General features: G+C 39.8%; 1 protein-coding gene across 8 annotated transcripts in view; it reads left to right on the forward strand.

Moving 5' to 3' along the window:
* GSAP (gamma-secretase activating protein) overlaps positions 1-16,084 on the forward strand; it is a 214,096-nt gene that overhangs the window by 98,017 nt on the left and 99,995 nt on the right. The window lies entirely within an intron of this gene.

Consider the following 16,084-nt stretch of genomic DNA (forward strand, 5'->3'; position numbering starts at 1 on the left):
CTCCATGTATGAATTTGGTAACAGGTGGTAGTGAGTGGATATCTTTTTTGGATTATCTTATTGCTACTGGAGCCACAAATCATAGAATTGCTTATAAACAAAAGGGACTTTGGAGATCATAGTCTAACCCCTTTATTATACAAAAAGGAAACTGAGTACAGAAAGTTTAAGTGACTTGCCCAAGGTCAGAGAGCCAGGGGAATACCAGAATACCAGGGCTGGGACAAGAACTCAGGCCTCTTAACTCTCAGTCAAGTTATTTTTCCAGTTCTTCACCCTATGGCTGGCTTTTTTTTTAATACCTGAAATTCTTTACTCTCTTGAATCCCGAGCAAACATTTGGCCAACCTAACTGAAGATGCCAGGCTTTTTCCATAAACAACAAGGTTTTGATACTATCAGAGAGCATGGGGACATGAAATTGTACTATCTGCTCCCAGGGGTGGACACAGATAAGATGGACATTTGGCAAGCTGGAGGCCCTCAAGGGAAAGTGGCTTCAGATTGCATTAATACTGACCATTCCAATGGCATCCTGATTCCAAGCGAGAGAAAGGATTATTTCTTTCCTATTGACTCTAATTTGTCTCAGTTTTCTCTCCCTGTAGACCTGGAGGAATATGCCTCAAGACAAGCTTTGACTAAAATGATATAGATACAGACTATCCTTTTAAAGAAAAATTCTGTGACAGAAGGGATAGTTTCAAAATTTGGAAAAAATGTAGATTTTTGGAAATTAAGAGGGTTTCAAGTAAGCACACATATATATTTAATTAAGCAAACATAAAGGCAACGTTAATGAAACCCTCAATAAAATTTTAAAAACTCACATACAAATCTCAATATTCCACAAATTATATTCAGAAAACAACAGGGGTTTGAAGAACACTGATGCTGGCCATTTTGTGATTAACTGCTAGAATCCTCTTTGAATTCACAGGGCTGGAATTTCTGTTCTAACCTGTGTGTATATTAGCTCACACGCAGGCAAACATTCAAGGGTTTCCTTTTTTGGTGCAGTAAAACCATTTCCAAAAAGATCTTCTATGACAAGTTTTTTTTAATACCTCATGTCAAATCATGCTCCCTTTGTATATTATGATTCATAAATAAAGGATAAGATAAAAATGAAACTACCACCGAAATAAAAAAGAATCTACTTGAAAAGATCTTTAAGTAGCCAATGAGTCAGTGTTTATTCACAGAACTTTGATCAGTGCTTACAGGGGCTATTTTCTGCTAAGAACAAAGACACCAAAGAGATAGGTTCACTGGAAGGAAACTGGAGGGAGGCAAGAGACCACCATGGAGAACTGAAATGAGAAAGCCTTTCCCCCTCTAATTACCAAAGTCCAGTGGAGGAGACAGCGGCTGAAAAAATTCAATCACAAGACAGGTGAAAATTTCAGAAAACATAAGGTTCTTAGCAAGGAGACATGTCTTTCATTTTAAATCATTTACACCATGTTTTCAACTCCAAATCTTGTCAAAGAAAAGAGGTTCTTGTGATTCAACAGCTGAAAGACAGATTGTCATTTCCCTTCCCCCTACAACTGAATCTCAAGGGGTGGGGGTGGGGACACTAAAGTCCCCAGAATTGGAGAACTGCATACTACAACAAAATAATTTCATTCACGTTTATTTTCCTAGGGGCATTCAAAAGAGCACACTAATCCACCACGTTCGAGATGGTAATTTATTTACATGGTTTTTTGTTTATTCAAGTCTTTAGATTGACTGGCTCCAGGAACTCCAGGATTTCCTCCAGGAATTGCTCCTTCAGAGGTGACAATAGGACTTCTGTGGAGAGAATTTCTGGGGGACTGTTCAGCTTCAGCAAAGGCAGCTTTCAGCTTTCAGGGAAAGCGGGAGCTAGGGGTTTAGCTGCCAAGATTTTAATGAATTGCTTTAGATATTCTCTCTGTGGCTTCAACTGTGTTTAGAAATCTGAAAAAAGATCTATGTACAGAACACATGGCAGTCTGAACATTAGAAATCTGCTGCACTCAGATATCTGTTATATATTTCTTTCTAAGTGCTATTCGTGAAATTCACAAAGATTTTCATGAAGTCAGTGTATGCATTTTTGAGAAAAATGTTTCTTTCACAGCTATTATTTATTCCTTGTCATCAATTTCCCTGTGAAATAGTCATATGATTGATTTGGAAAATGTTTAATTTTAGTAATTTTTTCCCTTCCAATAGTTAATGGAAGATTCCTATTAAGGAGAAAAGATAGTCATTTAAGAGGTAAAAATAAAAATTTCCACCACACTTCTCCTTTTGTCTGACTATAGTTTATTTTCAGTTTTGCAGAATTAAGTTCATAGAGCACAAGATTCGTAAGTGTAGTAGCTTTCTTTAGGAGTTTTCAACAAACGGGAAAATGTAGTCTAATTTAAAACCCTTGCATTTCCTGGTAATTCAATGATTTAAATCAAACCCACATATATTATTATTGAAAGTTCATTCTTAGCACAATAGGAGATGATAGTTTCTTCTGTGGAAAAGAAAACTTTATAAAGTTTCAGAAACACCAAACATCCTATCATATATATTTAAACATTTATTTTAATTTTGAAATAATCACACATTTACAGAAAAGTTGGAAGTGCAGTACAAGTAATATTTTTTAGAACCATTTGAGAGTAAGTTGCTGACCTGATGTCCCATTACCTGCCCCCCCGAATGCTTTAGTGTGTGTTTTCTACAAATAAGAACATTCTCCTACATAGCTACAGCACAACCATCAAAACCAGGAAATTAACCTTGATACCGCACAATCAACTAATCCTCAGACCCATTCAAGTCTATTCAGCTGACCAATAATAAATCGTATAGCAGAAGGATCCAGGCTGGACTCATGTGGAGCCTTTAACAGTTGTCTCTTTAGTGTTCTGTCAGGAACAGTTAGTTCCTCAGTCCCTCAGTGGCTTTTATGACCTCGGTTCTTCCAAAGATTACAACGCAGTTATTTTGTAGAATGTCCCTCAATTTGACATTGTCTGATGTGTCCTCATATTTACACTGAGATTATTCATTTTTGGAAACAATTGGATATGATTTCTATTTGTCCCATTACCAATGATACTGACTTTGATCCCTTGATTAAGGTGATGTATACCAGGTTAATAAGTATTTTGTTGGGAGGTACATTGAAACGAAGTGGATATCCTATTTCTTTCAGTATAGCTATACCTAACTCTTTATACATCTATTTCTGTATGGACGCATGGTTTCCTGTTTTATTCAGTGGGCTATAGTACTTTACTAGCATTGTTTACTTAGAGCTCACATTGCCCCCGATTTGGCCGGTAGGGAGCCCTTTCGTGCTGCCTCCTGTGTCTTTCTGACCTGTCTCCATCATTCTTGGAGCATGTTCTTGCTTTCTGACACTACAGGATGTTCCAGGCCGCTCTTGTGCTTTTATTATGTCAGGTGTGTTAATTCATATATAGGTACGACTGTTCCCAGACTTTAAGTAAACAGAGAAGGGAATACATGTTATCTATGTGCATGCATACACACACACACACATTAACATTACAGCTACACTTCCATCTATCCTCTGTCCCTCTCTTCCTCCTTCCCTCTCTACTTCCCTCTCCCCCCACTTATATTTATCTATCCATCATCATCTTTTGAAAACTATAAGTTTACACCACCAATACCTCCAATTCCAATCCAACATCACAGGGTTATTTTAATTTTCTTCTGTTTTGTAACCTCTTGATTTCCAATGAGAAACCTGCCTCCCATTATTATTATTATTTAATTTATTTCTCTCCCCTTTCCCACCCCAGTTGTTTGCTCTTTATGTCCATTCACTGTGTGTTCTCCTGTGTCTGCTTCTATTCTTGTCAGTGGCACCTGGAATTTGTGTCTCATTTTGTTGCGTCATCTTGCTGCGTCAGCTCTCCATGTGTGCAGTGCCACTCCTGGACAGACTGCGCTTTTTTCTCACACTGGGCAGCTCTCCTTGGGGGGCTCACTCCTTGTGTGTGTGGCTCTCCTACATGGGTGACACCCCTGCGTGGCACAGCACTCCTTGTGTGCATCAGCACTGCATGTGGGTCAGCTCACCACATGGGTCAGGAGGCCCTGGGTTTGAACCCTGGACCTCCCTCATGGTAGGCGGATGCCCTATGCATTGGACCAAATCTGCTTCTGAATTGATCGATCCTCACATAAGCAACCAGTTTCCCATCGCAGTTGCCACTACCACCCTGTGTAGCTGCCCCGCTTAAGCCCCTTGAACTCAACACCCCCTGCTGGGTGACCACCCTTCTACACTGCCTGCAATGGGCACCCTCTTCACTCAGTTTGGGTTCCGATACCCCATGCACAGCAACCCCTGCCCTCAATGATGCTTTCCTCATCCTGCTGGGCTCTGACATTCCATTTTGGCCAACACTCCACCCTCAAGCCCCGCTGTACAGATGCTTACCCTTCTTTGCTTTACCAAATGGATTTAGGATGGAATTGGTCAGGAAGAGAATGGGGAAGAGGAAGGAATAAGAGGGGGAAAGGATTAAAAGAAAAGAGAAAAGAGGAAGAGGAGACATTTATGTGTAAATAAATCACAAAAAGTAGGTTAAATTTATGTTATAAAATGATACAGTTTTAATACGAAGATGAGAATCTAAGAGCCACTTAGAAATGGAGTGATTTCTGACTGACACAAACGATAGCAACATTTTAAAAATTTGGTCAATCATTACAAGTACTATTTAAATCTATGTATTTGTTTATTTTGTGAAATGAATTGTCACAGAAAACACACATTTCACATACTATTATATTTCTCTGAAAATCCCTTCGTATTTTGTACATTCCATTGTTCTGCCTATTTGAGACATAGTAATTTCACACAACTAATAATATTTTCTCATCAACCTAACTTTAAAAGGAACTTAGGGAAACATTCTCCTTGCTAGAAGCATTTAGCACCCTTTCTGACTATTTTACCCCAGATCTTCCCTATTTCCTTGTGTAAGTCAGAAAAAGTTCCTTTAGAATAGATTCAAACTGTTGTCTAGCCCATCTTATTAAGTCAGAATCTTTTATCTCCCTCTAAATCATGGACCTATTATTCTTTAGAACATTTCCTTTAAAATCTATGTTAATCTTCTTTTCAATAAATTGCAGAGAGTCCTTTCATTCTAAAAAATTTAAACAGCTATTCTGCTATTAATCACTGATATACTCAGTTTCAGCTCTCTAAGAAAACATGTAAGAACAGCATATGATGTCCCTTTGCATTCAGTCATCTCTGTAACTACACAAGCCAAAAATTACTATCAGGAAGAAGGTCCTTCTAAGTTTGTCCAGTAATTTTGTTACAAAAATTGGAGTGACCAAGTGTGAACTTTAAAAAAAATTTAAAGCTAGTTGTTAAAATTAAAAAAGTTAATATGTTTTAAAAAAAGGCTTTATGTAGTTATATTCTCCAGAGATAACTATTGTTAAAAGTTAGGGTGGGGAAACGGACTTTGGCCCAGTGGTTAGGGCGTCCGTCTACCACATGGGAGGTCCGCGGTTCAAACCCTGGGCCTCCTTGACCCGTGTGGAGCTGGCCATGCGCAGCGCTGATGTGCGCAAGGAGTGCCGTGCCACGCAAGGGTGTTCCCCGCGTGGGGGAGCCCCACGCGCAAGGAGTGCGCCCGTGAGGAAAGCCGCCCAGCGTGAAAAGAAAGAGCAGCCTGCCCAGGAATGGCACCGCCCACACTTCCCGTGCCGCTGACGACAACAGAAGCGGACAAAGAAACAAGACGCAGCAAATAGACACCAAGAACAGACAACCAGGGGAGGGGGGGAATTAAATAAATAAATAAATAAATCTTTAAAAAAAAAAAAAAAAGTTAGGGTGGTCTTTAGGACCACCTGTAACTGGTAAGAAACAGAACTATATTGTCTGTTTTAAAAATATATCAAATGAGATCCCTATCTTAGATCAAGAAAATGTAGGATATCAGTGTGATTCCTTTTTAAAATTAAAAGTGTGTAGTGAATTCAATCATGTTCCATACGAAGATGTGTTCAAGTCCTAACCCCTGGTTCTGTGGGTATGAAGTCATTTGTAAATAGGACATTCAGTGATCCTATTTGGATAAGGCCAAATTGAATCAGGGTGGGCCTTAACCAATATGACTGAAATCCTTGTAAGTCAGAGTAGGAGAGTGAGATCACCATGTGATGGAGGCAGAGATTCATCTACAAGCCAAGGAATGCCAAGAGTTGCTGGCAAGCCATCTCCAGGACACTATAAACTCCAGGAGAAAGAATGGCCTAATGATACCTTGATGTTGACCTTTCAGCCTCCCAAATGGTGAGACAATAAATTCCTGTTGTTTAAGCCAGTTTGTGATATTTGTCATAGCAGCCATGGCAAAGTATGACACCGTGAAATGACTGCAAAAGAAGTCCTTATGGTAACAGAACTTGGAAATGGCAATTTAGGGAAATATAGGTTACTACATTGATGGTCTTGCACATTATTTTTTCACTTTTTTTAAAAAAGATAATTAGATTACATAAATGTTACAGAGAATATATAGGGGATTCCCATATGCCCTGCTTCCCACAACCCCCATATTTTCGCACATTAGCAACATCTTTCATCAGTGTGGTACATTCATTTATTAACTGTGCAATTAATAAGCACAGTTTGGAGTGCTGCCACTAAGCATGGATTATATTTTACGTTGTAGTTTACACTCTTTCTCATTCAATTCTGTAGGTTATGGCCAGATAAATAATGGCCTGTATCTGTCATTGTAATGTCATTCAGGATGATTCCCAAGTCATGAAAATGCGCCCTCCCCCCCCCCCCCCCCCCCGGCAATTACACCTGTTTTTCTCTCTCCCTAAGTTCAGAATATCCATGAGTCACCACCTCTACAATAATGGTATTTTTTTCATTGCTAGAATCACAATAAGTCTATAGTAGAATACTAGTAAGTTTATTTTAGTCCATAGTTCATTTCCCAATCCTGAGGGCTCTGGGATAGTGATGCTCACTCCACCATTAATTGAAGGAGGATTAGATCCCATACATCTGATAGATGGGACTCTCTTGCTTGCAGTTGTAGGCATTCTCCATTCCTTGGTATGTTGTTTGTCCATCATCTCCTCCCCATTAGTTGTCCTGGGTGAGTCTAGTGAACTGGAGAGTAGATGTTGCAATTCTGTTGAGATGCAGGGCTCAGCTGGCACATTGAACAGCCCAAAGATTTAAGTCTCTCAGATGTACACCTACCAACTCTAGTACTAATTATGGGTTCAAATAAAAGGACAGAAGAGTCCTGCATAGGGAAACCACTGCTGAATCTAACTCTGTCACAGTAGGGAGCATAAATATCAGATTAGGGCCCACTGGCAAGGGGCCAATTTCCTGAGTTATCTGCCCTGACTACATTGTTTGGATGTCCCCATATCCCAGAGGATCTTTGCTATTTGGGGTAGTATCTACTTTGGCTGTCAATGAGATCCTGTTGAGATATGCAAAAGTGCTATCTCTGGGATGGCCTCCCAACTGACTTTTTTTTTTTAATTTAAATTTTTATTTATTTCTCTCCCCTTCTCGCCCGCCCCAGTTGTCTGTTCTCTGTGTCCATTTGCTGCGTGTCCTTCTGTTGTTGTCAGTGGCATGGGAATCTTGTGTCTCTTTTTTTTTTTGTTGTTGTTGCATAATCTTGCTGCATCAGCTCTCCATGTGTGCGGCGCCATTCCTGGGCAGGCTGCACTTTCTTTCGCACTGGGCAGCTCTCCTTACGGAGCGCACTCCTTGCACGTGAGGCTCCCCTATGCAGGGGCACCCCTGTATGGCTTGCTGCATCAGCACTGTGTGTGGGCCAGCTTCACATGGGCCAAGGAGGCCCAGGGTTTGAACCACAGACCTCCCACGTGGTAGACAGATGCCCTATCCATCGGGCCAAGTCTGCTTCCCCCAACTGACTTTGAAGTCTCTTAGCCATACAAACTTATTTGTCTTTGGCTTTTCCCCCTTTTGATCAGGGTTTTGTTTTTTTTTCCCCCTGATGCATTGCTTGTTGGTACTTGATAGCAATCCCTTGGTGCCAGGGAGACTTATCCCCAGGAGTCATGTCCCATGCTAGGAGGAAGTTATTGCTTTTATATGCTGAGTTCATCTTGCACATTTTTAAAAGCTCTCTTAAAAGGCCCCATCTTTTTCTGTTTCCTGTTGTATAGATCTAGTACTATTATTGGAGTCATATTATGGAAGCAACTAAAAAGATGGATAAAGAATGTCTCTTTAATTTAGTATGCCCATTTAGTTTATTAGGATCACTGTGCTGTGATGTGCATAGATTAAGTATATTTTGTAGGACTCTTGGACTTCTCTATCCCCTTTCCTCCTGCATTTTGTAGTGAGGTCCCTCCACTGCTCTGCACCAAATCAACACAGGCTTGAAAGCCGGTAACTCAATAATAAACAAACAGAGAAAGAAAACAACCCTTATTCAAAGCATAAGGTAGCTAGACCAGTGCTTCTCAAACATTAATATCCACAAGAATCACCTGGGGATCTTGTTGAAGTAGAAATTCTGACTGAGTGAGGCCTGAGATGCTGCTTTTCTAACAAATACTCAGATGATACCACTGGGAAGAAGTGAGAAGAACTGACTAAAGATTTCAGAAGGGAGATGGATGACAAGTTGTCAAGTTATTTCTAAAAATGTCCTTTGTCTTTGACCAATTGAGCATTTACTGACCCTTCGTGCCATCTTGTTTCAATCCCAGGCTCTCGCCATATTTGGTTGTTCCTTGCTTCTCTACTTCCATATTATTTCTCTTCTCTTTCAGAATCAATAATTATCTCCCTTTGTCCTACAAAGAGCAGTTTTCCCCACTTTCTGATGTCCTGGAGTTGGCTAACAGACACCATGCCATAGTGTCACACTTAAGTGGCCTTTTAAATGCATTTTCCCAAGCAAAGACAATTCCTTCCCTAAGAATAATTCTGTTGCTAGTCATTAGAGTAAAAAAATCTAATATTTCAACCTATTGCATAGATTTAATGAAAAAAAAATAGGATACCCATGCACTTTGCTATTCCCTCCTAGGAAGCTTATTTCCCAGTCTTTTGCTTGGCTCCCTTTCTAAATCCAGGTTTTGCCTTGAATATAAGTTGATCAGAAGACTTCTCTGAATAAGTGATGGAAAAGAGTTTCCATTTTCCATCCCTATAACTCTTAACCCTGGTTTAATTTTGCATAGAACTCACCAGTATCTGAAATTGTTACATATTTATTTGATTACTTGTTTATCTCTGTGCTGGCTTGGAGTTATATACCCCAGAAAAACATGTTCTTAATTTGAATCCATTCCACAGGTGTGCATCCATTATAAACAGGACCTTTTGACAAGGTTGCTTCCATTAAGGTTTGGCCCAGCAGAATTGGGATGGGTCTTAACCCTGTAACAGGAGGCCTTATAGTGAAGGACACACAGGAAGAAAGCCATGGGGAACAGTGAGAGGGTGGAAGTCAATGGATTGTTAGTAGTTGACGTGTTTTCCCCGTTCTACATGTCAGCCAAGTACTACATGTGGACACCAGTTCTGGACCTTGGTAGGAAAATGGAGGATCCTCAGATTCACGTCTGCCCTAGGTGCTGTTTCAAGTTTTCCTCCTCTGGAAACAACTTTGTGCACGCACTCAGTTTCTCTCCTGGTACCTTTCTTTTTCTCCCTCAGTCAGAGCCCCACCTACACTGGGTTACCCCTCCACTTTTTTATTTGGATCGAACACCACACCAGTGTGTTCTGAGCAGTCACTGCCAGATTGTACAGCACAATTTGGAAATGTGAGGAAATTCGTTCCTTCCTGTGTGAACCTTGGTGAATGAGCAGAATTTGCTACATAATTTGGAGGACCCAGTGCAAAATGAAAATGCAGGGCCCCATGTTCAAAAATTATGAAGAATATCAAAACAGTGATAGCAGAGCATTAAACCAAGTGAGGGGCCCTTCTAATTGTGGAGCTTTCTGAGACTGCGCAGGTTGCATGCCTCTGAAGCCAGCCCTGATAATAGGATATGTGAGAAGGGACGGAGATGGACAGACAAACTCTGCCTTTTTTCCTATCTTTCTCAGATGACTCTGTGTTGTGATTCCCTCTTGAAAACCTTTCAGAGAAGTCCCATGTGCCGAGGTACATTTTTGCCAAGTGACTCAGTGTCTCTCTACCTTGGTGTGATGCAGCGGCCCTTATGGGAATGCATTGCATTGCATTGCTTCACCTCCTATCTTGCTTTCTGCTTGTATCTCTCATATAAAGGGTCAGCACTTTAATCTTTAACCAAGCTCTGCTTTTGGGGGGCCTGAGCTAAGATAATTTCATTTTCCTAATATCTCCCCCTGTCAATCACTGATTTTCTGTGGTCTACTACTAGAAAGTATGTCCCTAGACTGGTTCTAACTTTTGAGAATCAGCTCTCCTTCATTTCAGACTGTTCATAGGAACTAGAGCTTTAGCTGTAGGGAATCAAAGTTAACTCTCTCCAAGCCTACCCCTAATTAGCCCTCCTTATGGTGGAGATTAAAGTCACCATACAGAGGTAGAAAGATCCTTGCATTAAACTGTTGAATCTTTCTTTTCAAAGTGTCATCCATAGACCATCAGTGTCAGCATTAGTGTAACCTGGGAACTAGTTAATGCGTTAAATTTCCAACCCCACCCCAGACCTACTGAGTTAGAAATTGCTTTTTAACAGCATCTGTCACGTGATTTTGTATGCACACTAAAGTTTGAAAAATCCAGATTTGGTGGGCTTTTAGTTACTAGTCACAGAAAATCCAACTCAAACTGATCTACATAATAAAGGAAGTTTATTGGCTCATATAATTGGAAAGTCTAATAGACTGAGTTTCAAATGTGATCTAATCCAGAGGTGCTTAGGTTGTCAGAGCTCTGGAATGAATTCTCTTTGCTTATTTTGGCCTTTTTACCCCCAAGCCTATCCCTTTAATATTATTTCATTTTTATAAAAACAATGCAAAAATATGGAACAATGTATCCTAATAAGTATTCAAACAAAAGCCTATTACTGTCGTAGTGCTTTTTAAATTTCAAAATTTTGAAATGATAGTTCCTTAAAATTGAAACTTATAGCTGCTAGTAAAGCAAAGTCTGACTCAGTCTTGTTTAAATAATAGGGAGACTTATTATCTCCAATATCAAGAAGGTCAGAGGTAGGGCAGGTTCTAGGAGAGACATGTCAGGATTCCTTTTCTCTGCAGTCTTCTGCCTTCCTTCTCGTATTGACTCCATCTTCAGAATGGTAGCAAGATTGCTGATCATCCAGGAATGATATCCAGATCTGGAAATAATTAAAACTGAAAGGGACCATCTTTCCCCATGTCTTCATTTTTAGTAGAGAAAGGTTTCCCAGAAATCCCATTTAACCCATTGGCCAGAATTGGGTTCTATGCTGTGACAGAGACCAATAGTTGTTTTCAAATATCCATTATTCCCACCTTCTTTAGAAATATTATCCTGAATTTTATCTGGGCACAATACTGGTCAGCTTTCTAGACTCCCTTGCAGCTCTGTTTGGCCATACGACTAAGTTCTGGTCAATAAAATGCAAGTAAAAATGTTGTGCAGAACTTCAGGGAAGTGCTCTTAAAAAGAAGGCAGCACCCCCATTTACTCCTCTTCTTCCATCCTGATTTCTGGAATATAGACATGATGATTTGAACTGTAGTAGTCATCTTGGACCATGAGGACATCATGCACTCAAGGGCTCGTAGAGTGAAAAGCTGAAAAAAGACTGGGTACCTGATGACTTCAAGGACCTTCCCTATAGGCCTTGGATTCTCTACCCCCAGATATGTGAGAAAATAAAATCTTGTGTGTTTAAGTGACTTTTAAGTTGGGTTTTCATTAACTTTCTGGTGAACCTAATCCCGACTGATGTACCTGTCAATTCCCACATTGAGAGGAAATGGTGAAAGGATATGGCATCACGTGACTGGGCGTAAATAGATTTTGACTACCATATTAATATTTATTTCTTCAGAAATAAACTATACTAAATATTCTGCTAAAAATAAATTACTATGGGTGGCAGAATTCTCAATATTCTATTCAACACAATATGTACATAAGAAGCCACTTTATTGTAAGTGCTTCAGCATATTAGTTACAAAACAAATTAATACATCCTGGAAAGTGCAGAGAAACCTTACTTCATATGTACGGTTTGGATTCTAATGGGTGTCCTGGTATCCTTTATTAATTTCCAAGAAAATTTCTCAGCCATGCTTCCAAAGGAGTAGCCTCCAAAGGTCTGTTTAGTTGTTTCACTTCTACTTAATTTCAACACAGGTGAGTTTATTAATAAAGTGTTCTTATAGCACATGTATTGTTCCATAGAATACAAATTTCAAGCCCAATATCTTTAGTCTGTTCCTTAGTTACCCTACAGTTTTAGACTTTTGGGTTAGATTTTGTTAGATGACAGGTCACTTTCCTTATCCTTCAAAATCAAGTTCTATAGTTTCCTACTTCTAGGACCTCTTTCTTGATTAGGTAAGTAGAATAGACCTCTTCATTCTAACATCTTGTTAAATAAACTATCTTCCATATAGAAATGATTCACTCAATCTATATTTCTAATTCCTTTGGTTTCCTTTACATCTACAAAGTCAAGATAAACTTACAGAGAACTTAAGCTTCTTGGAGAAAGAGACATATGATCCAAGCTCTGTGATTCTCACTATAATCCCAGAATTCTACCCTCATCAGGATAAAGTATTTTGACAATTACCACAGACTGGAAGGTAATTTAAGAGTCCTCTAGTTCAGTTTACTGGATCTAATTAATATAAGCATCAGTAGCAGGAGGTAGAAGTACATGTTCTAATGCCAACTTTGTCATTAACCAGCTTTGTTACTTCAGACCAAACACTCATTTCCTCTTTTGGAGCCTCAGCATTCTTGTCTGTAAAATTAGGGTCTTAATTAGAAGATTTTTAAGTCTCTACCTCTATACCATGTTCAGAAATATTTCTGCCCTATCCTAAAGCAGTTCCAGTGTTATTAATTCTATCAGGTGACTTTTTAAAAAAATATTTATTTATTTATCCCCTCCCCCCCATTGTCTCACACTCACTGTTTGCTTTCTGTGTCCATTTGCTGTGTGTTCTTCTGTGCCTGCTTGTCTTCTCTTTAGGTATTACCGGGAACAAATTCTGGGACCTTCTGGAGTGGGGGAGAGGCACTCAATCTCTTGTGCCACCTCAGCTCCCTGGTCTGCAGCATCTCTTATTGTCTCTCCTCCATGTTTTTTTTTGTAGTGTTATCTTGCTGTGCCAGCTCTCCGTGTGGGCCAGCACTCCATGTGGGCAAGCACTACGCATAGACCAGCACACCATGTGGGCCAGCTCTCCTCTTAGGCCAGCTCGCTGCACAGGTCAGCTTTTTTGCCTTCACCAGGAGGTCCTGGGAATTGAACCCTGGGCCTCCTATATGGTAAATGGGAGCCCAATCACTTGAGCTACATCTGCTTCCCAATCAGGTAACTTTTAAATAAAGAAGAGATGACAGTCCTATAGTTCTGTCTTCTCTAGAATTAAAGGATAATTTATCAGCATCTTATATTAACCCTCCACAAATTTTTAAAAAACTTTTTATTGTAATATATATACAACTCAAAACTTCTCACTTTAACCACTTTCAAGTGTACAGTTCAGGGAAGCGGACTTGGCCCAATGGATAGGGTGTCTGCCTACCACATGGGAGGTCCGCGGTTCAAACCCCGGGCCTCATTGACCCGTGTGGAGCTGGCCCATGCGCAGTGCTGATGTGTGCAAGGAGTGCCGTGCCACGCAGGGGTGTCCCCCACGTAGGGGAGCCCTGCGCGCAAGGAGTGCGCCCCATAAGGAGAGCCACCCAGCACAAAAGAAAGTGCAGCCTGCCCAGGAATGGCACCGCATACATGGAGAGCTGACACAACAAGATGTTGCAACAAAAAGAAACACAGATTCCTGGTGCCGCTGATAAGGATAGAAGCGATCACAGAAGAACACACAGTGAATACAACGGGGGTTGGGTGGGGGATGGGGAAGAAATAAATAAAAAATAAATCTTTAAAATAAAAGTGTACAGTTCAGTGGTATTAATTACATTCATAATATTGTGCTACCAACACCAATATCCATTACCCCAACTTTTTCATCACCTCTGACAGAAACTCTGTATCCATCAAGCAGAACTTCCTCTCACCCCCAGCCCCTGGTAAACTATAATTTATTATCTGTCTCTATGAAATTTGCTTCTTCAAGGTATTTCATATAAGTGAGATCATACAAATTTATCTTTTTGTGTCTGACTTATTTCACTCAACATGATGTCTTCAAGATTTATCCATGTTGTAGTGAACTTCATTCTTTTTATGGCTGAATAATATTTCATTATGTGTACTTTTGTTTATCCATTCATCTGTCCATGGTCACTGGGGTTGCTTCCTGCTTTTGGCAATTGTGAATAATGCTGCTATGAACATCAGTGTGCAAATATCTGTTCAAGTTCCTGCTTTCATTTCTCTTGGGTATATACCTAGAAGTAGGATTACTGGGTCATATGGTAATTCTATGTTCAGCTTCCTGAGGATTCAGCAAACTCATATCCACAGTGCCTATACTGTTTTTCAGTGCCTCCAGTAATGTAGGAGTGTTCCTATTTCTCTGCATCATCACCAACACTTATTTTCTGTTTTTAAAATTTTTAAATATTAGACAACCTAATGGGTATGAAGTGATATCTCATGTATCTCATTGTGGTTTTGACTTGCATTTCCCTGATGACCAGTGATGTTGAGCATCTTTTCATGTTTATTAGTCATCTATATATTTTCTTTTGAGAACTGTCTATTCAAGTCCTTTGCTCATTTTAAAAATTGAGTAATTTGTCTTTTTGTTGTTAAGTTGTAGCAGTTCTTTATATATTATTATTACCTTGTGAGCTATAATATGGTTAGCAATTCTTTTCTCCCATTATGTAGGTTGTCTTTTCACTTTCTTGATAGTAACTCTTCACAAATGTTAAGCCTGTAATTAGTCACCCTTTACCAATCTTTTCTCTACATCATTGATCGCCAAATTCAGTCATTCATATACTTCTTTCATGATTTTGGCCCCATCCTTGCACTATGCTATTTTTTTTTCACCATTCTTCTCTACGTTGACTTTTTTTGTACTTAAGTTTAATTTGAAGAGAATCTTTTTATTATCACTGTAAACAGAAGGCCAATCTTGGTAAAAAATAGAAGTTAACACAAAAATATATACAATGGAAACTTATTTTCATTAACTTTCTGGTGAACTAGAATTTTTAAAGTAGGCAAGTGGAGATATGCCAAATCCAGCAAGCTTCACTTGGTAGGAAGTTACCTATAGTAGCTTCAGTGGCCTTCCTTTTATGCACTATATTAGCTGCTTCATTAAGCATTTCTCTTAAATCTTCACGCATTTCTGGTGGGAGGATTTTCTTGCGTATACCCCAGGAGTCTGCATTGTAAAGCAGCTTCTTACTGTAGGTAGTATGCAGACCCGTAGAGGAACACATAAAGAAGCATTCTTAAATCAATGGCTGCATTTGTAATATTCAATAACTATTGTGCACCTTCCAGGTGCTCCTTTAACCCCTGGTGAGAGGCCAAGAGACACAGAGGTTGTGCCAAGACTCTATTCAAATTTTATGTCTCCGGCAGTTTATAACTGTCGAATGAGGTGTATTAACAATGACTCACTAGGAGGTCAGAGTTGGGAAGGTCACTGCAGGTTAGAGCTGTGAGGTGAAGGCTTTGTTGAGCCAGGCAGGAAGGACCTGCATGTTATTTCTAGGAGGCAGGAGGGTATAATCAGAGGGGTTCCAGAAACCAGGTCAGCCCGGAGCTAAAGTTGTAGGTGAAAAAGCTGAAAGGGTCAGATTTAACAGCAGGTCCCTTATTGTGGGGCAGTGAGCTGTCACTGAAGGTCTTTTGCATAGGGATAAGAGGACAACTCAGTTTTAGAAAGAGTAATAACCAAGCATTAATGTTCAGGGTGGATTGGATC

Source organism: Dasypus novemcinctus, chromosome 5 (genome assembly GCF_030445035.2).
Source record: "Dasypus novemcinctus isolate mDasNov1 chromosome 5, mDasNov1.1.hap2, whole genome shotgun sequence".
NCBI classification, from domain to species: domain Eukaryota; kingdom Metazoa; phylum Chordata; class Mammalia; order Cingulata; family Dasypodidae; genus Dasypus; species Dasypus novemcinctus.